Consider the following 26,858-nt stretch of genomic DNA (forward strand, 5'->3'; position numbering starts at 1 on the left):
CAGCGCATAATTGTTTAAGCATAATTGCTGGACTCTTAGCATAATACAACATTCTAACTAATTTCCTCACTTTATTATGATGCACTGCTAGCATCCTGAAATGATGAAAAACACTCTGGCATACTCTCCTGGAAAGACAAGCCAGTGAATGACCATGCAAACCTGTCACTTCTCTCACTCTGCAAGGATCTAATTCTTGCAACAACCTTATTTTCTGCTTCAAACTTTTCTTATTAAATGACCGTACAAAATCACAAAGCAAATTGATGGAATCCTGTCGCACACTGCAAATACTACTACACTTCCAGGTGTACACAGGACCCTTAGCACGTCTTCCTAAAACCTCATTACCTAACACCTCTTCTGTCTCTGTTGTCACAAGTTTTTCTTTTTCAACTGGACAACCATCTTTCACTTCATAAGCACGACCACTGGTGTCAACTGCATGCACCAAATCATTATCCTGGAAATAACTCTCCTCATTAAAAAATGCCTCACAGCTTGAACTATGCATCCATTCTCCAGAAAAAACTTCACAAAAATTACTACGATTAACTATTCTCTTCCATCTACTATTTCTTTTGAAATCATAAATTGCCTTGTTTAGCTTCCTAATTCTATTGATTATCAAAATAAATAACTTACGTTTAATTTCAAATGCCTGATCAATAACTTTCTCAACTTTTTTTTTCTCTTATAAAAAACCAGTTTCTGTTGACCTTTCTTAATATTTTTTAACAAATTGCCAATTATCCTGTTGCGGAACATTCGTTTACGAATGTCCCTAAACTGTTGTTTCCTTCTACTATCATGGACAGAGTTATCTCTTGCTCTAGCAGTAACATTTTTGATTGGCCTTTCCTTTCCATTTGATTTGCTTCTCTTTTTATGGACTGAAACATTTTCTGTAGTAATATTTTTTTTACTACACATATTTCTTATGAAATATTTTGTGCTCTTACCCGGTGCTTTCTTCGTGACTTGACAAATCTTTTTGTTAGAGGACTGCTGCTTATTTTGTTTCACCTGCTGTCTTTGACGTTTTGCAGCCTTTCTCTGTCTTTCTATTGTTGGCATGGTGAAATCTTGAAATGATCTGCAGTTGAATCTGTGGTAAAATATAATAAAAAATGTTATTAACCATTATTACCAAACAGTAAATCAATAACAATGATCAAAAACTTAACACACTACTTGACATTTTAAATAGAAGATTTTTTAGTCCTTGGCAAATTTACAATACAGAAATAGCAGAAAAGAAATTACATTTATATTTATGTTACTTGTGCTATTTTATATGTGAATCTGATCTAATTTTATGAGCATATTTTAATATTTTATTGAAGACACTACACATAACCTGTTTTTGAAGGTGTCTTTATTTTTAAATTAAACGGTTTACATTTTTACTTTTTATTAATTATACATTTTAAAAATAAATGTTTATATTTCCATAGGCTCAAGCAGGTCAGCTTCCCACCCTATGTCATATAATTCGGACAAATCTGCATCCTCATCACGCTCTTCTTCATCCTCAGGATTTAAATCATCCAATGGATCAACATCCACTGATGTTTCAATTACAAGTTCAATGATGAGGTCAAAATCAACTGATTGCAGATTGTCACTCATGTTGATGTTGTCTTTATCTTTAAAGAAAGATAACAACAATGAGATGTTGCAGAGTAAGAGACAAATCTCAGAGATTATAATAGTAAAATTGTTTAACAAGAGTAATATTTTGCAGCTATTATTTAGCCATGTCCAGCAATGCTGATCAGGTGAAGACTATGTCTAATTTTTCAGTGAACAGGACTCATCTCTTCTTAACCTTGGATAAGCCTCACCGACTCTGTGTGTCCTGCACATACTTAAATGTAAAGGGGCAGATTTATGTTAAATGGCACATCCCCAGGCATGCACCAGTTAACGTGCACCGCTGCTCTGCCACCCATGGTGTGCCGTATTTACAATCAGATAGGAGAAAGCTGCGTCAAAACCCTGCGCCTGCTTTAAGCAGGCATAGGTCTTGACGCAACATTGTGGAGATGGGGCACCCCTGAGCCTTGCTTGAGCTGCATCGCACTTGCGATACAACTCCAGCAATCACTACCTTTACAGCACAGATACATCACGCATCTGTGCCATTTTTGCCCCATGATGCCCCGCATTGTAAATGCAGCACACCATGGGTGGCGGAACAGCGGCGCAGGATGACTGACACATCCCTGGTGATGCACCAGTCATCATAAATCTATCCCTAAGCTTCTTATCTTGTTACAGATGAACCGCCATATGTACCATCAAACTATTTTGCATTTCCTAAATAGCGAATTTTAAGGAATAAATAGCAATTCTTTACCATTCCTAATTTGCAATGAGCAAATTGCTAATTGCAAGTTACCCATTCATTTCCATGGGCTAGGAGCCTCATAGGAATGAAGGTTTAATTTGCGATTAGCAATTTGCTCATCACAAATTAGGAATTTTTACAAGGGTGCAGGGGTGTCTCAAGAACACCCTGCTGCACCCCTGAAAAAGAAATTTGGGGGCATATGGCACACATACATGCCCTAAGGGCATGTGTTGGCGTCATATGGGACCTTTTGTTTTTTTGAAAAAAAGCTTTTTGAAAAGAATTCTCAAATTACCACCAATTTACCACAATAGTTTCCAAATCCTTAATGTCATTTTTTACATATTTTTTGTTTGATACATTGCATTTAAGTAATCGCAAAATTTGCAAATCCTTCAGTGCAATCGCAAAATAAGAAATAGCAAATTTTGCTACTCCTTATTTTGCATCAAACTTGTTTGATACATACCATTTGTCTAATTAACATTCGCAAAGGCCGAAATTCGCAGAATTTTGATCTTTGCGAATGCTAATTAGCTTGATACATATGGCCCCAAGTGAGGCCTGTCTTGCAACATGGTGCATCTTTTGCATCACTGCTGCATCGGTTTCATGTGGTACGTTTTTTTACACCATGACATATCTGCCTAAATGCATCAATTTGTAATTTTGTCGCCTCATAGCAAATCTTTTGCACCGCCGCTGCATCATAAAAGTGACGCACAGTGGCGCAAAAGAGGCATACACCTATCATAAATCTGTCCCTAGCATTTTAAATGATTAATCCAGGATGACGATAAGGTGTGGCCTACCCAAAGGTTTGTTTAAGGTGAGGCCTACTCAGGATTGCAGATTAAAGTTACGCTTGATGAAGAATACAGAGGAGATAATACATGTAAAGGCCTACCAATGAAGTAAGTGATTTGCACTTTATTTCGCCAGTCATCATAAATGTATCCCTAAGCTTCTTATCTTGTTACAGATGAACCACCATATGTACCATCAAACTATTTTGCATTTCCTAAATAGCGAATTTTAAGGAATAAATAGCAATTCTTTACCATTCCTAATTTGCAATGAGCAATTTGCTAATTGCAAATTACCCATTCATTTCCATGGGCTATGAGGCTCATAGGAATGAAGGTGCAGTTTGCGATTAGCAATTAGCTCATCACAAAATAGGAATTTTTCCAAGGGTGCAGGGGTGTCTCAAGAACACCCTGCTGCACCCCCTGAAAAAGAAATTTGGGGGCATATGGCACACATACATGCCCTAAGGGCATGTGTTGGCGTCATATGGGACCTTTTGTTTTTTGGAAAAAAAGCTTTTTGAAAAGAATTCACAAATTACCACCAACTAGAAGTTGGTGGTAGTTTCCAAATCCTTAATGTCATTTTTTTACATATTTTTTGTTTGATACATTGCATTTAAGTAATCGCAAAATTTGCAAATCCTTCAGTGCAATCGCAAAATAAGGAATAGCAAATTTTGCTATTCCTTATTTTGCATCAAACTTGTTTGATACATACCATTTGTCTATAAGCATTCGCAAAGGCCGAAATTCGCAGAATTTTGATCTTTGCGAATGCTAATTAGCTTGATACATATGGCCCCAAGTGAGGCCTGTCTTGCAACATGGTGCATCTTTTGCATCACTGCTGCATCGGTTTCATGTGGTACGTTTTTTTTACACCATGACATATCTGCCTAAAAGCATCAATTTGTAATTTTGTCGCCTCATAGCAAATCTTTTGCACCGCCGCTGCATCATAAAAGTGACGCACAGTGGCGCAAAAGAGGCATACACCTATCATAAATCTGTCCCTAGCATTTTAAATGATTAATCCAGGATGACGATAAGGTGTGGCCTATCCAGAGGTTTGTTTAAGGTGAGGCCTACTCAGGATTGCAGATTAAAGTTACGCTTGATGAAGAATACAGAAGAGATAATACATGTAAAGGCCTACCAATGAAGTAAGTGATTTGCACTTTATTTTGCCAGTCATCATAAATGTATCCCTAAGCTTCTTATCTTGTTACAGATGAACCACCATATGTACCATCAAACTATTTTGCATTTCCTAAATAGCGAATTTTAAGGAATAAATAGCAATTCTTTACCATTCCTAATTTGCAATGAGCAAATTGCTAATTGCAAATTACCCATTTATTTCCATGGGCTAGGAGGCTCATAGGAATGAAGGTTGCAATTTGCGATTAGCAATTACCTCATCACAAAATAGGAATTTTTACAAGGGTGCAGGGGTATCTCAAGAACACCCTGCTGCACCCCTGAAAAAGAAAATTGGGGGCATATGGCACACATAGATGCCCTAAGGACATGTATTGGCGTCATATGGCACCTTTTGTTTTTTGGAAAAAAATGCTTTTTGAAAAGAATTCGCAAATTACCACAAACTAGAAGTTGGTGGTAGTTTCCAAATCCTTAATGTCATTTTTTACATATTTTTTGTTTGATACATTGCATTTAAGGAATCGCAAAATTTGCAAATCCTTCAGTGCAATCGCAAAATAAGGAATAGCAAATTTTGAATTAAGGACATTTTAAGTCATTTCCACATGTGCAGTGTTTTCAAATTATGATTTGAAAATCGTTTTTGGGGAAAAGTAATGGTTTGCAAATTTATGACAAGGACATAATGGTGTATGCTTCTCTATAAGGCATTTCAGTGTCTCTGATGTCATTTTTCCCATATTACATTATAAGACCTTTCCCCATGGAGCACATTCCTTGTAAATATGCTCCCACCTGTGCATGGTGAATTTAGATTTTGACTGTTTGAGTCATATAGCCATGTTAAAAGTGACCCAAAAAAATTGCAAACGCTTTAAAAAAACACATTCATGTGTCTTAAGGACATTTTAAGTCATTTCCCCATGGACAGTGTTTTGTAAGTGGCGCAAAAGAGGCATACACCTATCATAAATCTGTCCCTAGCATTTTAAATGATTAATTCAGGATGACGATAAGATGTGGCCTATCCAGAGGTTTGTTTAAGGTGAGGCCTACCCAGGATTGCAGATTAAAGTTACGCTTGATGAAGAATACAGAGGACATAATACATGTAAAGCTCTACCAATGAAGTAAGTGATGTCCACTTCATTGCGCCAGTCATCATAAATGTATCCCTAAGCTTCTTATCTTGTTAGACATCAACCGCCATATGTATCATATAACTATTTTGCATTTCCAAAATAGCGAATTTTAAGGAATAAATAGCGATTCTTTACCATTCCAAATTTGCGATGAGCAAATTGCTAATTGCAAATTACCCATTCATTTCCATGCGCCAGGATGCCCATATGAAAGAAGGTGCAATTTGCAATTAGCAATTAGTTCATCGCAAATTAGGAATTTTTCCAAAGGTGCAGGGGTGTCTCAATAACACCCTGCTGCACCCCTGAAAAAGAAATTTGGGGGCATATGGCGCACATAAATTTTAACAACATTCCTTTACCTCAAAAACGATTCTCAATTCATAATTTGAAAACACTGCCCACAGGGAAATTACTTAAAATGTCCTTAAGACACATGAAAGTGTTTTTTTATTGCCTTTCCAGCATGGTTGGGTCACTTTTAACATGGCTATTTGATATTTGATATTTATGTTTTTTTTGTAAAGCGCTACTATCGCTCCGGGAGGAGCATCTTGGCGCTGTGCCCACAGCAGATCTACTTGGATAACATGAATCAGATCATATGGCTGCGCGAACTGAGGAGTCAGATTGGGAGTAGATCCACGTCTTCAGGGCTTTCCTGAAAAGGCTTTCTGAGGGGGCATGCCTAAGATGAGGGGGAAGGCGATTCCATGCCCTAACAGCAAGGAAGGAAAAGGTCTTTCCACCTTTTGTTTTTAATTTGAAACACTATGTAACACAAACATTTAAAATCTAAATTTGCCATGCACAGGTGGGAGCATATTTACAAGCAATTTGCGCCACAGAGAAAGGTCTTACATTAAAATGGGAAAAATAACATCAGGGACAGTCAATTGCCTTATAAAGAAGCATACACCATTATGTCCTTGACATACATTTAAAAACAATTCCTTTTCCCCAAAAACGATTTTCAAATCATAATTTCAAAACACTGCACATGGGAAAATTACTTAAAATGTCCTTAAGACACATAAAAGCGTTTTTTAATTGCCTTTGCAGCATGTTTGTATCACTTTTAACATGGCTATGTTACACAAACATTCAAAATCTAAATTTTCCATGCACAGGTGGGAGCATATTTACAAGCAATTTGCGCCACATAATTCATAATTTTCTCCTTAAAGCACACTATTCTCTATCTAAATTAAAGAAATATTTTCTCACCTTAGCAAATACTTTGAGTTTGAAAACAGTCTCAGAAACACACCAATTTGTCTTCAGCAGAGCAAAAGGTATGCACTCCAGAGTCTGCAGCTATCAAAAGCACAGAAATGCTGTAATTCTTCACACATATCTCTCATGTCACCCAATCAAAACTCTTCCCTCACTTTTTTTCAAATGAAAACCCTTCCCCCCTCTGCCCTTTCTGCCTTTTCTGCATGGCAACCACCTCTTGGAAGACTTCTGGTGTTTGCAAGTTCACACAACAATGTTGCAATTGAACTCTGAACTCTCAGTGCACCTGCATATCCAGTGCATTCTTTCATTTAATGATTTTTTATTGACCATTCAAAATACATCTTTCAAATAACTCATCCGTGCACCCTAACTTTCTGTTTTCAGCAATCAAAATCCACCAATCACTGTTACTGCTTCATGAACACAGAAACTCCACAGTTTTTTTCATTTTAAACTCTCATTTTTTCAACTGCCATTTCATTGCCACACTTCATCTGACTGCAGGAGAACCTTCTCTCACCATGTTTTCTGTCTGGGTTGTTGGACATAGTTATATTCACTGGGCTCAAAGGTACGCTGAAAACAGGAATTTACCTAACCTCAATTTACAAGATGTGGAAATTAAGTGGTTTGGCCACAGAGGATTAAAATGTCACCAATTGATACCATTGGTGAAAACCTTTATGCATTTGCCCAAACCTGACCTGTTAATTGTGCACTGTGGAGGTACTGACTTGGGCACTTTGACTGGTGTAGGTCTGGAAATGCTTTTAAAGGACACCTTTGAGCAATTAATGGCACTTTTTCCTCAGACTGCCTTGGTATATTCAAATATATGCCAAAGACAGAAATGGAGGTGGTCAAACCAATTTTGTCCACAAATTGAGAAGTCGAGGAAGCATGTAAACAAATCTGTTTCAGCTTACATGAGAGACCATGGAATGGGCTCCCTGTACAACAATAACTTGCGTTACTACATGCAAGATATCTACAGAGGAGATGGAGTTCACTTCTCAGATGAGGGCAACAGAATTTTCACTCTGAATTTAAGAATGTGCATTGGTACCTACTTATAAGTACCTAAATGTACCATAAACCCAAAAGCTCTTCTCAGAGCTACCCTACATCTGATCACTCACAATTATTATTTTACTCTAACATTTTTCACTAATTTTCAACAAAGTACGCTCCCTGGGGCGCTACCCGGTACGCGAACCGGGAGCTAACCTCGCGAAATTTTTAAAAAAATGTTTTTTTTCGCACATATAAGCCTCTTCAGCCACCCTCACAAAACCTAGGGGGTCAAGATAAGTCTACCGTGCCCCCTTCTACCCATTCTGAACATTATTTGCCCTCCATCTTGTATCTTAATTCGACCGAAACACAAAATGGTGGACTCCCGTTACGCTTAAGGTTCGAGAACCGGGGCGCTCAACGGTTCGCGTACCGGGTCGCTCCCTGGGAAGCGCACCATCAAAAAAGGTGGGAAAGTAGTTCACAGAAAAGCCACTGGAGACAATTTCACCAAATATAGACTAGCTCATACTACATACCAATCCCTACCATTTTCACAAATTTGATTGGAATTCCATTTAGCCATTTAGCCTGTAGACCTCTCTAAATACCGTGAGGTAAATTACTTCACAAAACACATCTGAAGTGTTGGAATTGACAACCAATTAAAATGTTACTTTCATTTTCTACTTTTTTTACCTGACATTTGATTGGTTATATACCTGAATATATATAAAGGAAGAGAAGAAAACACAGCCATTTTGACTACTACTTCTTGGTGTACATTTCAATAGGATTTTCACTAATTCCTTCAACTTCTTTCTAAAGGTAAGTTTTTATTTTTAAAACTGAAGTATATTGTGCACTATAAGTTAATATGGTAAACTTTTTCTGATAGTTATACACTATCCCTCTGTAGTAGTTATAGATTTAGATAGACTTCTCTGTTATAGTTATGGATGGAGTTAGGCTTCTCTTGTATAATTATGAATTTACTTACGTTAAATCACATACACTTTTTTATATTCCTACTTCCACTCTGATACTATACACTGCCCAAAATTAATCCCAACAGTGCCCTATCTCTACTAATATATATTTTCAATAGGATTTTCACTAATTCCTTCAACTTCTTTCTAAAGGTAAGTTTTTATTTTTAAAACTGAAGTATATTGTGCACTATAAGTTAATATGGTAAACTTTTTCTGATAGTTATATACTATCCCTCTGTAGTAGTTATAGATTTAGATAGACTTCTCTGTTATAGTTATGGATGGAGTTAGGCTTCTCTTGTATAATTATGAATTTACTTACGTTAAATCACATACACTTTTTTATATTCCTACTTCCACTCTGATACTATACACTGCCCAAAATTAATCCCAACAGTGCCCTATCTCTACTAATATATATTTTTTTAATCTAAATTTCAGGCAAAATGGAAGGCGAACAGAAAGTTGAATTTCAAATTGTCCTGCAAGAGAGCAGCCAAGAAATCAATGATGAAAATGATATTGAATTTTTCGATGAAACTTTAGACAAAGAACTACTGCAATGTGTACAAGCAGTAGATAACCTCCTTGAAAACGAGGACATTTTACACCCTCAGAGACTACAATGTATATTCAATGATAATTATGAAATTTCTGACAATGAAATGTTAGAAAGTTTAATAAATTATGAAACACAAAAATGCTTAAAAAATAAAGAAAATAAAAAATAATCAACAAAACCAACAATCAATTAACATACAGCATTTGAAAAGTCTATCATTCATTTTTCATTGCAGTACGCTGCCCAGAACGCTTCCCGGTTCGCGGACCGGGCGCTCCCCACGCAAAAAAAAACAAAATTTTTTTTTTGTTTTTTTTGCCCCGCGGGGCCCTTTTAAAACCTCCACATTAAACCTAGGGGGTCAGGGAGGATCTAGTATGCCCCCTTATGGTTATTTCCCCCTTTGTTTTGGCCTCCTCTTGTCTCTCAATCCTACCGAGAGACAAGATGGCGGCCGCTCCGGACTGTTTAGAATGTTGACAGACACCGGAGAGCCAATCAGCTTAGCTACGCGAAGTTTCGGTACGCTTAAGGTCCGCGGACCGGAGCGCTGCCCAGAGCGCGCTTACAGATATATATCTTTTTTTAAACGTTAATTTCTCAAAATCCACTGGAGCACATATATTGAGACCTACAAAAGGCACATCGGGCTACCAGTCCCTACAATTTTGCCAAGTTTCATGCAAATCCATTCAGCCGTTCGGGCTAAAAGTGAGGCCAACCGCCCTATGGAAAACTCAATGTTAAAAACACGTTTTGGGACCCCCCTTTTTTCTCGACCCCCCCTGGACGAACCCCCCCCAAATTTCCAGGGGCTGCTCAGAAACGAAATGTTCCATTTTCCAGAAAATTTCAGCCAATTCCGTCCACAAACGCCAAAGTTATTAGACATAGAATTTTCAAAAATCCCATAGGGAAAAAATCCTAACTATATATACCTACTGGCGACCGCCAGTAGGTAATATATATATATATATATATATATATATATATATATATATATATATATATATATATTCACTACAAAAAACAAAGGTTACAGGGAAGTTATAGTTAGGGTCAGATTTTACTCTTACAATACCATAGAAATTCAGCCGTCATAGTTAGCTGAGTAAACTATGACTCGCGCCCCCGCAATGCACTGCTTATGACCTCACGTATTATATCACTCATGATATGGTCAGTGACATCACTGATGATATCTCAAATTACATCACTGATTACATTATTGATGCCATCATCCACATCATCTTTGTCACACCCACTCACACCTCTATCACACCGCTGAATTTCTATGGTATTGTAAGAGTAAAATCTGACCCTAACTATAATGTCCCTGTAGCCTTTGTTTTTTGTAGTGAATATATATATATATATATATATATATATATATATATATATACATATATATATATATATATATATATATATATATATATATATATATATTCACTGAAAAAACCATAGGTTATAGACCATATATAGTTAGGAATTAGCATTTAGAAAACCTTATTTTACTCACACAAAACCATTGAAATTCCATATATAGTTAGTTGCACTAACTATATATCGCGCACCCGCAATCCACTGCTGATGATGTCACATATTACATCATTCATGACATGGTCAGTGACATCACTGATGACATCACTGATGACATCTCAAATGACATCACTGATGACATCACTGATGACGTCTCATTTGGCATCATTCTTGTGCTAATACGATAAACTTCTTCAGACTCTAATATAACCTTAGATACACTCAGTGTATACAGACACTCACACACTGCCACTCATCCATGGAGTTACTCACACACCCAGTCAGTCATGCAAAGAAACAATCTCACCTCCATTTCTTCAACTATACAGTTATACACACCTTACTTATTGAAACATATACTAACACATATTTACTCTCTTATACAATCCCTGATACAAGTTCACAATGATCGATACAACCACTCACTCAGTGGCTCTCATGCACAGTTATTTATATATGCCAACTCTCACATGTACTGTGTTTGACATATGTACTTACTATGACATGTAGCATTGAGATATCCATTCACTCATCAATACACTCATGCACACAGTCAACTGCCCATGTAGCTGTTTCCACATGCACTCTTGAACTCATACACCTAGTGAATAAACTGCTCACACATCTATGCACAGAGTCACACACCTTCCAGCCACCCCCACACAAACTCAATCTCCCATAGAAATACTTGGGCAACCAATTAATAACACATATAGCCTCTCGTATAGCTAATGATCAACACATGCAGCAGTTTACATCACAACAGACATAATGATGCACAAATTAAGACAGTTTAGTCACTAACCCGTGCATTCAGTAAGACGCATTTAATCACTCACTCATACAGTCAATCACGCACCTACTAAAACCTTCATTCAGACACTTATACATCCACTCATTCTTCAATATGTAAAACATATTTAAACTTTACAGAAACACATAATCACTGGATGTTGTCATCAGTGATGTCATCAGTGATGTCACTGACCATGTCATGAATGATGTAATATGTGACATCATCAGCAGTGGATTGCGGGTGCGCGATATATAGTTAGTGCAACTAACTATATATGGAATTTCAATGGTTTTGTGTGAGTAAAATAAGGTTTTCTAAATGCTAATTCCTAACTATATATGGTCTATAACCTATGGTTTTTTCAGTGAATTTTCAAGGTTTTGTAAATGCTAATTCCTAACTATATATGGTCTATAACCTATGGTTTTTTCTGTGAATTTCATTGTTTTTTTAACAGCTAATATCTGTAGCTGTAAAATGTATTCTTCTTTAAATCCAAAAATATATTTTATATGTTTATGAATAATGTTTTTTTAAAATATTTTTTTTTCTTCGTTCCCGCTTCGCGAATCGGGAAGCTTCCCGTTAGCTGACCTTGATGCCGCGAAATAGACCGCGAGCCGGTAAACGTTTCTTTACCGCAAGTGCCGCGTTAGAAAACAACATCGTGACGCCTCCCGTCCGCATGACGTTCCACGTTGTCGCGTGATACGTCATATGACGTGCTACGTTAGCGAACTGGTACGCGAAGCGAGTCGCAAAGCGCAGGTTTCTGGAAGCAAACCGGGAGGCCCTGCAAAGCGCTTAACGTAAACACAGCAAGTCATGTGACTTGGTAATAACACTTTCATTGGTTCATTTCACTTTTGGTTTCCTAATGATGTAAGACTAGGTCATATAATCTAAAATGAACACTTTTGATTGGTTGAGAACTCTTGTTTTTCCCAAATGATGAAAATCCCTCCTTCTTTCCTCACTCTGACTTTCATCATTGTGAGAGAAAGACCCTTTGTGATCACTGAGCAATGGCTTCTTTAGTAGCTTCAGCTGGTGCTTCCCCACCACCTCCACCACATCCAAGGAAGAGTGGACCACCTGCTCAAGTTGTAATTCAACAAGAAGAAGAAGAAGAGGAACAGGAGGACGAGCACGAAGAGAGGCAGTTTTTGCCTGAGCAGCCCAAGACGTCTCACCGGAAAGAAAACTTCATTTGGCAATTTTTTAAAATTCCCAAAGGTCAGAAAAAAGTAAATGCAAGATACGTAACTTGCCTTATATGTCAAGATAGACTGTCCAGAGGGACCGACAAAAAATACAGTTTCGGAAACTACACAATGCATCGCCATATGACTAGGTGGCATCCTAACAACTACAGTGCTGCACAGTTTCGGAACGACCTAGATAATCTCCCTATTATGGCCAGAAGATCTGTTGTACCGGAAGTAACGGGACCAGAGGGCAGGGAGATGGTGCCAAATATACAAATGAGATTTGGTGAAGTAAAACACACCTGCGTATTTTGCGATGGATTCATTTCCTACGGAGAAAGAAGCATCACTCTGATCAACAGAGCTATTGACTATCATATGCAAGTTTGTCCGAAACGCCCAAAATAATAAATACTTCTTTTTTTTGTTTTGTTGCTCCTGTTGAGCCCTTTACAATGAATCGTTTTCATTGCCCCCTCCAAGAAAAACCCAAAAAAATATAAAACTGTTCCGAAAAATTCAAAAACATTAAAAAAATGTTCAGAAAAATAAAAAAAAAAGTTCTTTTCAGAACTACCTCCCCGTTATTAAAAAATTGGTACAATATTTGGAACTGTGCCAACCTCTATTTCTCTTAGTTCGCTTCCTAGTTCGCTCGCTGGTACGCGAACTGGAAGCGAACCAAAAACAGTAAGTATAAGGGAAGGAAACACACACTTATGTTAAAAGAAAGACAGCTATAGGGGAGTAAACTAGAGATACTATTACCCATAATCCACTACTGATGATGTCACATATTACATCATTCATGACATGCTCAGTGACATCATCAGCAGAGGATTGCGGGTTTTTTGGCAACATGCCTTATCCACGGTTTAATAACGCTGCCTTTTGCTTTATATAAGTTTTCAAATTGTATGAAATATATACCAATAGGTCTTTATGAACCTTTAGGTAGTGCTTTTGTTCATGAGGTCTGGTCGCTTCCATACACATACAGATGTTTCAAAGATGATCAAGAAGTTTATCTGAATGGAGAGGAATGCACTGAGACGCCAGATCATTCACTAATGTGTAGGCACATACAGTTACACGATTCATGCAACAAACACCGACCAAATATGGCTTGCGTGTTGCAAGGCACGCCAGTTCCTGCTATCATCCCCACGTTCAAGTTGTTGGAAAATGGTAGTTATTTGATGCTCAATAATGAAGATTGTTCTGAGTTAATTAAAAGTATTCCTTTTATCGTAACAGTAAGTGAACGGGTTATTTGCTGCAGAAATGTTCTATTTCCTCCCACACATGAACATAGGGAGTTTTCAATCTGGCCACAAATACCAACCTTGGGACACGTTTCAACGGCATGACAAGAATAAGAGCTCTTTTGTCTCAGAGAGAGGTGGCCTTGAGTTCGGCCCGTGAAACTTTCGTACTTCACATAGCGAACACCCGTACACAGGTTTGCCTTTCAATTTCAGCAACATGTTTCCGACTATCTTTAACGCATCCTCCACAAAATCCCTGGCACACTTTTTTAAAGTTGTTACCAGTGGTCTCGTGACTTCATTTGAGAAAATCTTTGGAGTCATCCCTGCTCCCTTTCATTCCATTTTCTCCACTCTGGTTCGTGGATTGCATTTTTACTTGCATTACCAGCGGACGCTCTTGTGCTTTTTTACATTTTTAAATATGGATGTCCCTCCTATGCAACCTCCGACCCTGCAGCTGCTGACACTGTTCCGCAATCGCATGCTAGAATATTATGGCACAATGCCGTTGGCGATATTAAGCACGGCATATGGATTATCTTTTCGGTTCTCCTACTTCACCTGTGTCCAGCCTGTATTTCACTGCCTGACCTGTGATTTCGATTGGGCCATTGATTTGTGTCTCTGCGGACCGGTTTCTCCTGACGTCGACTTTAATCAGCTGATGACTCCTATCATTACTCACGAGTTGATTTGTCCTGGCGAAAGGATTATGGCTGTGGCATTGATGCATGGACTACTTGGTCCCTGGAATTTACTGGCGGCAGCACAGTCTTTCTTGGAACACAGCTTTCTTGAAAACCCACCGAGCTGTCCTCTGATGGTGATAGAGGATCCGGTGCTGGGAGAGCACGTATGTTCTTTTCCGCTTTTAAATTGGATGGCTGAACTGTTTTCGGATGAAGACGGTGACTTCCTGTTGGAGGCTGTTGCAGCTTATTTTGCATACACAGTTATGTCATAGACCTTTTTCATGTTTCATATGCTGAGTACTAGCATTTCATTGACAATTCATTGACTTAATTGTCAAGTTTTTATTATTTACCTTGCCTATTGGCTTAAGACTCGATAAAGTACTTGGCTGTTTTATTTTTCTTTAGCATTGAATTTTCCTAGTTTTTAATGCTTTACCTTGCGGACCGTCCACATATAAACTTGCAATCTGCTCTCATGAGATGGCACTTCTATTATCTTATTCAGTTCGTTTCCGGATCATGAGGAGGTGTCATCTAGGTCCTGGATATCTTTACACCGTGTTAAGTTAGCATGGGCTCATTACCGGTTTAAACGCCATTTTTCCTTTTTTGCAACTTCTGCACACGACATTTAGTTGTTGCTTTAGCTTTCCACCTAGTAGTTCATCGTGGTTTACATGAGAATAATATGTTATTGGTCTACTATCTGCTTTACTTGTTAAACTATATCTGTACAGCGAGTGCTAAAGTTTCAAGAACAACACGATACAGAATTGTTATGAGGTCTGATCTCCACGACTTCATACTCATAACATAAGTGCAACTTCTGCCAATTCTGGGCATGAGGCGGGTTTTATATTGCTTTGCCGAACACACATACACAACAGTTGATGCGGTTCACATGAAGAGAGAGCTGGTGTATGCTGATGTGATTCCTTCAAATCTAAGACACTAAAGTATGGGCACGCCCTAAACCAACACAAAGAGACCTTCTTAGCAAATAATATAATATGTGTATTAGGGAGGGTGAGATATAAGCAGCCGCGGGCCGTGGAGGGAGTTACGGTGAGGCAGGGAGGCGGGGAGGGGGAGAAGCAGGGTGGAGCCCTCTCTACCTTGCCCCTCCCCCTCCCCGCCTCCCTGCCCCACCGTAACTCCCTCCACGGCCCGCGGCTGCTTATAAGTGTTGCTAACTCTTATTCATTTACAGCATGTTAACATACTATCACCATTCACTTTTTATGTACTAGTAACTATGCTGGTAATTTTGCTACTGATAATATGTGTACTTGTATTCTCCACCCTGCTTCTCCCCCTCCCCGCCTCCCTGCCTCACCGTAACTCCCTCCACGGCCCGCGGCTGCTTATAAGTGTTGCTAACTCTTATTCATTTACAGCATGTTAACATACTATCACCATTCACTTTTTATGTACTAGTAACTATGCTGGTAATTTTGCTACTGATAATATGTGTACTTTTATTATCTAAGGTACTACGCCTGAGAAGACGGCATTAGTAAATAAACATTTCAAATACACATGTGTTCTTCTTAACTCCATGTTCTGGTTTCTAAGAAATATATAACGACCGACTGTTCATGAGTTCCACGTATCCTGAGGTACTATAAGTTCATATTCTGGATTGTCTAAACATTGAGAGTTTGTTATATCCAATGTGACACTGTACCTAGCTTGCTAAATAGTTTTTGATTACTAACGTGAGTTTTGGGACACCCTAATTCGCCGAGGTTCCAATCCTCTGTCCACAGTTCTGTGTGAGAACAGAAACCCTGCGACAGGGGCACCCCCGACCCTTGCTGGACCTTCATCACACTTGCGATACAACTCCAGCAATGCGCCACCTTTACGGCACAGATACATCACGCATCTGTGCTGTTTTTGCCCCGTGATGCGCCGCATTGTAAATGCAGCACACCATAGGTGACGGAACAGCGGCACAGAATGACTAACACATCCCTGGTGATGCGCCAGTCATCATAAATCTATCCCTATGCTTCTTATCTTGTTAGAGATGAACCGCCATATGTATCATCAAAGTTATTTGCATTTCCTAAATAGCGAACTTTAAGGAATAAATAGCGATTCTTTACCATTCCTAGTTTGCGATGAGCTATTTGCTAATTAGCCGAATGTAGCCCAATGAAGCCCAATGTAGCCCAATGTAGCCCAAAGATGGCCGCCAGACACACAAAAAAACAAATGTAGCCCAAATATCAGCCAGATGTAGCCCAACTATAGCCCAGTGACAGAATGACCAATCAGCTTCGCAAACCTCCGTTACGCGAAGCGGAGCGCTGTTACAGATATATATCTTTTTTTGAACGTTAATTTCTCAAAATCCACTGGAGCACATATATTGAGACCTAGCAAAGGCACATCGGGCTACCAGTCCCTAATATTTTGCCAAGTTTCGTGCAAATCCATTCAGCCGTTCAATTATTATTTTTATTATTTTTTTTTGCCCCGCGGGGCCCTTTTAAAACCTCCACATCAAACCTAGGGGGTCAGCGAGGATCTACTATGCCCCCTTATAGTTATTTCCCCCTTTGTTTTGACCTCCTCTTGTCTCTCGATCCTACCGAGAGACAAGATGGCGGCCGCTACGGACTGTTTGGAATGTTGACAGACGCCGGAGAACCAATCAGCTTCGCTTCACAAAGCTCCGTTGCGCGAAAAGTCCGCGAACCAGAGCGCTAACCGGTCCGCTGTTACAGATATATATCTTTTTTAAAACGTTAATTTCTCAAAATCCACTGGAGCACATATATTGAGACCTACAAAAGGCACATCGGGCTACCAGTCCCTACAATTTTGCCAAGTTTCGTGCAAATCCATTCAGCCGTTCGGGCTAAAAGTGAGGCCAACCGCCCTATGGAAAACTCAATGTTAAAAACACGTTTTGGGACCCCCCTTTTTTCTCGGCCCCCACTGGACGAACCCCCCCCAAATTTTCAAGGGCTGCTCAGAAACAAAATGTGCCATTTTCCTGAAAATTTCAGCCAATTCCGTCCACAAACGCCAAAGTTATTAGACATAGAATTTTCAAAAAACCCATAGAGAAAAAATCCTAACTATATATACCTACTGGCGACCGCCAGTAGGTAATATATGCCTTTAAGAGAGCACCCTCAATGCACAGTGCTTTGGTTTCCAATTGCCCAGAATTATCCTCTCCCAGTAAATGGTTGAAGGCATCCAATTGTTTCACTAAATGCAGAACATGTAAAGCCTGCGAATATGGTGTCAACAAGAAAAGCTATTGCACGGCATTTAACAATAAAGAAATCAAAATCTCCAAGCCCCTGCATTGCAAAACAGAATGTGCCATCTATGTTTTGGAATGCACGTGCCCGTTAACATATGTGGGCAGTACAAAATTACCTGCTAGCAAAAGGGTTCTACAACACATTCGGGCCATTGTCAATCATGACCCGACGTACCCTGTCGCAAGACGCTTTCGTGAGGTCCATAATAACAATCTCCAGGACCTCTCATATTACGTCATTGACACCATTCCCAAAACCAAGAAAGGTGGCGACAGGGAACAAAGGATGAGAAAGCTTGAGACCCGTTACATCCTTAACTTTAACAGCAAGAACCCCGGGGGCTTAAACAACACGGAAGATTTACACACGTGCTTGTAACACAGCATAATATGTGATTTGGTATTCCTCTCCCAAATGGCTTCACCCCGCAAATCCTTCCCTATGGTAACCCTCATTTGAATTGTATCATGGCTAATGTAACTTATTATAGATTTCATGCCATTGTAAATCAGCACTATTAGTAAGAAACAATAGTGTTAAACCTTGTTGAGTATTAACAATTGCGTCCCAATAGCCGCTCAAGTCTTCTTTAAACCAAGAATCATATTGTTTTTTTAAATAAAGTTTATTCAATTAACATCACATTTTTTCACCGATGCACTTTAATTCACGCACTTTCCTAGTTTCACCAAAGGGTGGGGGAACTAATTGCAAAGATTGAACGGGTATCGCATTTAAGCAATGAATTTAGCGCAAGATGACAATTTCAAAGTGCTGTTTGATAATCATGAAATTTGCACATAATTATGTCATCTCAGGACATGTATAATGAATTGTACCGATGGAATTGATATTAGGTGAACCATTGAAGGTTTTTAAAGATTTTTTAAGATTTTTTTATCTAAATATATATTTTTGTATTGGTGTATATAATATGAAATATTTTCTTTTATATATAATACAATTCATTCCAAATACAAATTGGATTACAGTAGGCCTGAATGTAATGACATTATATGTATGCAATTTAAAATGAACCCGTTTACGTTATATTTTGCTTTGCAATGTCATATTTGTTGGTTAAAGTGAGTGTTTTCTTTATGTCTATCACTGGTCACTCAGTCACGTGCAAAGGTGCAGCTTCATAACTGGTCCAAAATCCATTTGGCGTTGTCATGTGATCAAGCCACCTCAGTGGTGAAACGCGTAATTGGCGTCTGAAAATAAACGTTGAAGTTTATGCACACAATCTGGGTCCGTGTCTGCTGGCTGTTAGCATTCCTTGGAGGCAGCTTTGGAGCGGCGACTTTGGATATTTAACTGGCGAGGCTTCGACCAGTATTACACGGATCCCCAATTGAAAAGTGGTGACTGATAAGCGAAGCTATTTCTTCGAACCATGGCACGGAGAACCTGTGATCCGGGAGGATTTTTTCAGCCTACCCCCCCACGGCTGTGATTCAGGCGCCTGAAACGCTGGCTACGCCCGTGGTGCCGGAGGGCATTCGGGACATTTGGCAGGACGTGAAAGGTAGGACCTGTGCGTGATTGTGGGGTAATTGGTGTACAGGGGAACCTGGAAGACGGAAGAACATTGGTATACTTCTGCCCGGGAAACGCCCCCAACTGAATATCAGTTTAAAAGACAATGTCGGCCGACACGATAAAGGATCGAGAAGCGGCGGCTTTGGAACTCTTTGACTATGTAGCACCAGCGAGTAATCAGACAATTCAAGCTGGGCAACCCAATTCGAGTAATAACGATGATTTAAAAAGTAAAATGAGGGCACTGGAGAAATTGATGCGTGGGGAGCAAGCCAAATGGTGGGAAAACAAATCACTAGAGCGCTATTTGGACGCAGGGAGAATCCCCAGAGGATTACACATTCTACTGGCTCCAAGCGACGAGCAACCCAATCCAGAAATGATGAAGGAGTGGGCACAAAGAAATTTGGACTCTTCCAGATACCTCTTGGAAATTTTAGTCAAGTATGCCGAGATAGACAGGGTAGAACTGCAAAGACGCATTGTGATTTTGACTGATGAAATAGCGCAAATGGGGTCGGCAGAAGAAATAAACAAGCTCAATGCTGAAATGACCGCCCGCTTACGGAAAGAGGAAGACAAGATTAAGGTGCGGAAAGCATTTAAATTCCACTGGGACCGTGTGGATTATGAATGCGGGCGCATTTTTACCTTTGCACGAAAATATGATGCTATAAAATCGGCTAATCAAGCAAAACAAGCAGGGGCAAGCTCAGCGAAGGCTAGTGCCTCGAACAGCAGGCAGCTTGCAGAATCATCCTACTCGGACAACAGTTCGGCAATTGAAAGCGAACCTGAAGGTGACGAGAGCAGAATCCCTCCTGTACTGCCTAACAGTGCCCCTTCTCCCGGTGAAGAAATGATTTTTTTAGCGGCAGAACGTATGTCAACGCTGAGACCATGGAACAGGCAAAATCAAATAGGCAGAGGAGGAACCACAAGCGCGGCCAAAGGCGCAAAGCCTGCAAACGCGCCAACAACGCCAAACAGCAGCAACAAAAGGCGCGGGAGGGGCTGGTGGAACCGCCGATAATCTCCAATGAAAAAACAGTAATTAATTTAACGGAGGTTGCTTTAAACAAAGCGGAAACTCAAATCCTTGCCCTGGGTTTATCTTTCTGTAATGAGTCCAACTTCGAATATGCCAACACCCGCATGGACATATACCAGTTTATAAGAAAATTAAAATTACGCAAATTCCATGCTCTAAATAAGTCCAAACAAACTACGGAAGTACTGGTCACCAATGAGCAAGAGTCACAGGCACTGGATCCAACTCCAATTGGGGGCACAGAACCATCATTGCTTTCAGTCCTGACAGATCTACATGCGGAAAATCGTCATGATAATTAGGAATCTCTATCCCCTGTGTGCCTTAGCCAAACCACTACCACCAGTAAAATTGACTCAATGCCTACACCTTTTAAAAAGAAGTCAAAATTCAATCCAACCATGCTTAGTGATGGCATTGACATCTTCAACGAGCACGTTATAGAAGAAATTAAAAAACTCAATTACAGGACTTGTGCCTCAAAGAGGAAGATATCTAACCTAAACAGGCGATATCACAATTTGATGGCGAAATGACAACAGAATGAGAATGTAATTGTGAGAAATTCTGACAAGGGTGGGAATGTGGTTTTGTGGTCTAAGGATGAATATATGATTGAAGCATTGTCCCAACTGAATGATCGCTCTTGTTACAGGCTCAGCAGTGCTTTAGCCATCAAAGAAACTGCCAATGCATTTTATATGAAATTGATTGCCTGGTTGGCCCAACTTGTCCATGTTTTCTTTCGAGACGCATACATATCAATCTCTAAAAGCCAGAAGGCTTGGAGGGATGGACGTGAGCTCAGCTTCCCAGCTAAAATCTCTGAATCGGTGTCAGTTACCATCAAGGATGACTCTGTGGTGGTAGAACAGGAAAACAGGATCCGAGTCCAGATCAGCACGAGTGGGTCTGTGACAGTGACTGCCTCCCAAGATATGGCTAACAGCTTGTGCGGAGCATGCGGAAATTTCAATAACAACAAGGGGGATGACATGAAAATGGCAAATGGAAAGGTGGCCGGTACCATTACAGAAGTGATAACTTCCTGGAAGGCGCAAGACCTAGCAACATGCAATTCTTGAACTGTTAGTCTCTGAAGGACTTTTCATAAACTCTGTCCAGGTGTTGAAGGTGACAGAGAGAGGGTTGAAGTGTAGGATCGTCTTCAGTTCTTGCATCACACTCAAGAGACTCACCGTTTTCTCAACTTCGATGTTCTATGTTGGTGGAAGGTTCTTCATCTGAGACAGGAAGTACATTCCTTCCAAACAAGGAAGCTGCACAATGTTTACAAAGACTTGTTCTTGCTTGAGCTTAAAGTCTATCTGTACTTTTTTCCTCAACGATCTACACCTCAAATAAACTCTTTTGGCATATGTTTGTGTTTAAAAAAAAAAAAAAAAAAAAGAAATTGATTGCCTGGAAGAGCACAGGCCTTATAACAACGAATTAATATCAGTTCATGAGAAATAACCATCCGGTCATTCCAAACATTTATTTCATACCAAAGGTGCATAAAAATGCGTTGAAACCGCCGGGGCATCCAATAATCTCGGCAAATATGAGCCTGCTGGAAAATGCTTCAAAATATATTGATTTCTTTTTGCAGGACTGTGTCATAGGATTGCCATCGTACCTGAGAGACACTAGTGACTTTTTAAGTAAAATCAAAGATTTTAAATGGAGACCGGGCTTCCAACTTCTAACATTAGATGTATCATCGTTGTACACTTGCATTGACCACAGGGACGGTCTACGTGCTCTAGAATTCTTTCTAAATAAAAGAAAAGCCACATGCCCCCTACATGACAACATGCTCTTAGACATGGTTAATTTTTGTCTTAACAATAACGTGTTCACCTTTAATCAAATGTTCTATCTGCAAATGAGGGGCGTGGCAATGGGGGCCAGCTTCTCCCCCAGTTATGCCGGTATTTTTATGGGCTGGTAGGAGGAGCTGGTCCTAAGGGGCACACATGCAGACTTGTATGATAAACATGTAAAATTGTATTACAGGTACATTGATGACTTGTTTTGTGTTTGGGATGGGTCAGCTGATCAGGCCCAAAATTGGTTGGAATCTCTAAATATCAACTCTGTTTATCTGAACTTTACATTTAACATTAGTGCGACCAAATCTAGCTTTTTGGATGTCGAAATCTATGTGGCTAGTGACAAATTGGAAACCAAACTATACAGGAAGGAGACAGCGGGAAACTCTATTTTGCATTTTTCAAGCTTTCATCCAAGGCATTTGATACACAGCATTCCCTACGGAGAAAGGCTGCGTATCAAAAGAATCTGCAGCAATCCTGCAGATTTAATAACTGCTCAACTCCAGTGTAAGGAGAGATTCCTTGCCAGAGGATATCCCCTGAAAACCATTCACGCAGCTATCAATAAAACATTGGAGCAGGATAGGGACACTCTCTTGGTTCCAAAAAAGTTAGGGAAGCAGCCGGCAGAAAGGTGCTTAGCCCTGAGCCAGTGAGATTAACCATCCCTTACAGTGCCCAGGAGAAAGCCATAACCAGAATCGTCAATAAAAATTGGGCGATAATTAGGAGTGATCCTGTGATAGGGCATGAAATGCCTAGTAAACCTAGCATTGCCTTTAAGAGAGCACCCTCAATGCACAGTGCTTTGGTTTCCAATTGCCTAGAATTATCCTCTCCCAGTAAATGGTTGAAGACATCCAATGGTTTCACTAAATGCAGAACATGTAAAGCCTGCAAATATGGTGTCAACAAGAAAAGCTATTGCACGGCATTTAACAATAAAGAAATCAAAATCTCCAAGCCCCTGCATTGCAAAACAGAATTTGCCATCTATGTTTTGGAATGCACGTGTCACCAAATTAAAGAGAGTGGCTCTTTATAAACCCGAAGGGAATAGAGCTCAAATACTGCAAGTAAACAACAAAAGTTCCCTTGGGGTATACTTACTATTCAAATACTGAAATGCTCTATACTTTCCTCATACATACTACACATGACACCAGTGGTAACAACTATAATGAAACTTTTGCAAAGGTAGACATATAAGCTCAACAACATAGAATTATATAAAAAACAACTGTTTTAATAATGAAAAAACAATAAAATCACACTGATTTAGTGCACGATGTACATCACATATATATAAAATAACAATTAATAAAAACCCATGTGAATAACATTTGTGAACAAAGGTACAGGAGAAATGTGTAAGCAAAGGCAGCCCCTTATGTCTTTTGGATAGTCAATTCATAAACATTTGGATCAACTGGGAGTTAGAATATCGTATTTCTCCAGAAGGGTTGACCAATCAGAATTTGACTTAGCAAAAAGAGCGTCAACACGTTTCGGCAGTACAATTCAATTAATAACCGCCTTCTTCAGGACATAAACGAATGAATTTCTCCTTGTAAATAAAAACAGCATCACCTATTGTGAAAAAAACATTGTTTTATAAAACTATTCAAAAATGCATAATTTAAAACTGTAGAGAGTACTCAATTAATAAACTGCAAAAAATCAGGATCTATATATTGCCACCAAAGTACATCTAATTTCCTCTCTTAGTGACCCATTATTTTTAAACAGTACTATAAACCACCCTTAGTGTGGTGACTAGACATCCAGTTATAACACAGTTTTTTTAAAAAGGGGGGACTTTTTACAAAAATGGGGATATAACAACCTAATTATGTGGTACTGAAAATTCTGGACCCGTGTCATAAACATCGTCGAATCATGACGATTTTGGTATCAGCGGACCGAGAATGATGAGTACACTATGCAAGAGCATTTTCGTCGCCTTCGAGTGGCGAGATCACCCTGAAATAAGGAATCTCGTCCTGAACCCTTGGGTTCCATTTTGTGCATTTCAGCCATTTTGTGGTTGCCCTCACATAGGCCGATGACTAAGGCCAAAACGCGTTTGAAGGACACGTACACCATTGCTGACTTCTCTGTGACCTGGGCAAGCTGACTCCACTGCCTGAAGCCAAACCTGTTCGGTCAGTTCCTTTCCCAGTGGCCGAGCAAGATTAGATCAAGGCACGGCATACCATAAACCCTTCATCGCACACAAACCACGCCTAATCCTACACACACCTGTCTCTATTCCTTACTTTATGACCTGCCTTACAAGGAGGAGGTGCCCGAATTTATTAGGGGTCCGTCGATATCTGATGAAAATGTTGGGCCTTGCCGGGTGATTTACTGTGGGTTGGACAAACTGAAAATAAGCTTGTCATCATGATGCTGCTTTTTCTTTGTAGTGAAAATATGTGAATGGTCAACTGTAAAACAAGGAATGTTTGCCTGAAGCATAATATTTTGTATAAAAAGAGAAGGCTGGCTTTGTAAGTTTGAGCAGTCTCCTGAGAATATACACCGTGTTGTACTTCTAGGATACCTGTTACTGGCTACAGCCAATAAATTCGATCTTTGACTTCACCTAGAAGACTCTGTGTTTCTGTAGTCTGGGACAGGAAGGACTCGAAGTCTTAGGGTGTTTTCCCTGGCACCGCTGGGTTCTTAAAAACCCAGTACTTCAGTTGGCGCCCAACGTGGGCGATTTCAGCGGTACCGGTCCAAGCCAGAGGTTCGTGAGGAGCTTCGTGTGAAAATTCTGGAGGAAGGCCAACCACTTCATCGACCCCTGTATGTCGTTCGTGGTCCGAAAGTCTTTGCTGCGAGGTTCCCCGCGTCCCGATGGCTACGAAGGACTGCTGCCCTGACTATCGCCCTGTCTTGGACCCTTTGATGATTTGTAGAGCGAAACGATAGACGAGTCTTCTGGTGACGTCATCGATACCTCAGTTATGTATAAGTGGAGCGCCTCCCAGTCCTTAGTTTGGTTCTTAGTTTGGGTATCCCCTTGGGATCTTTGATTTGGAACTTGCAAGTACCAAAGCCGAGGGACTCGTGTATTCACGGGACTATCGTATTTCGATAATCCTTTGAAGTTTGAAGCTAGACTAGTGAGCGAAGATGCCTGGTCTTAGCAGACTTGGAAATTTGTTTTGTCTTGGTTGTAATAGAGATTCCCGATTGGAGGACTCGTGTCCGGTTCCTCCAATTGGAACTCCAACTTATGAACTCTATGTAAAACACGGCGTGGGCCCCATCACATATAATGAAGTATGGATCCGATACACCAGGAAGGATGGTGTTTTAAAATGGCCCCAATATGGTAGTTTTTACACAGAGATATTGGATAAGCTAGAGGTTAGACTTTTCAAGAAGAAAGCCCGGCCGGCGATGTTTGACTCTTTCCGCCTATGGCGAAAGGAAGCCAAACAGAAAGAAATTAAATTAGCTAAAAGGAATAAAAGAGAAAGGAGTATTTCGATAATGCAAGCTGCTATGCAGTATAAAGATGAGGAGGAAGAACAAGCGAGTGAGCAGTTGCACAGGCAACGTAAAATGGCGATCGATAAATGTTATCCAGTTTTGCCGCCTCTTCAGCAAGATGCAGCAAAGGAACTTGAGAAAGATCCTTTAATGTCTCACTTATTGAATTCGCCACCCCCATGCGCAAAGTGCTACTGCACCTCCGCAACCTCTAGTTGTGCAACCTCCGATTATTGTGCCTCAGATTCCTCCACAACCGCCAGCTCCTCTTCAGTTGGCTCCTACTGCTACGGCGCATCCTCCTCAAGGGCCGCTGACTTTGCTACCTGCTCCCTCTGTGCTTCCTACAACTTTGCCTACTGCACCGACTACCTCTTCTGAGTTTCCTACGGTTACTGCATCTGCGTCTGCATCTGCATCTGCCTTACCTCACTCTGCTTTTCCTCCTGTTCTTTCGTCGACTTCTCCTTCTGTTCGACAGAGAATGACTGATACAGTTGCTAGTCTTCTGTATCCTCTTTTTGGGGCAACAAGTATGACCCCTGTTTCAACACATAAACAGTTGCGTAATCAAATGCCCGATTCTAGAGAGCAGGAAACATTGAATTATTTGGCACACAAATGGGTTACAGACCCCACAAGATATGAGCTAGATTCTGTTATGGATGTCTTCCATCAGTGGGAAGCACCGAAGCAGAGATACGTTTTCGAGAAAATGTGTGTTTTTCTTTGTGAGGAATTGGAGGAAAATGATTTAGAATGCAATCCGCCTGAGCTGTGTCGTGTACGGTACGAGTTTGCAAAAGGCACAATTGTGGGTTCCGATGTTGAAAA

The sequence above is a fragment of the Lissotriton helveticus genome, chromosome 4_1, assembly GCF_964261635.1.
Source record: "Lissotriton helveticus chromosome 4_1, aLisHel1.1, whole genome shotgun sequence".
Lineage (NCBI taxonomy): Eukaryota > Metazoa > Chordata > Amphibia > Caudata > Salamandridae > Lissotriton > Lissotriton helveticus.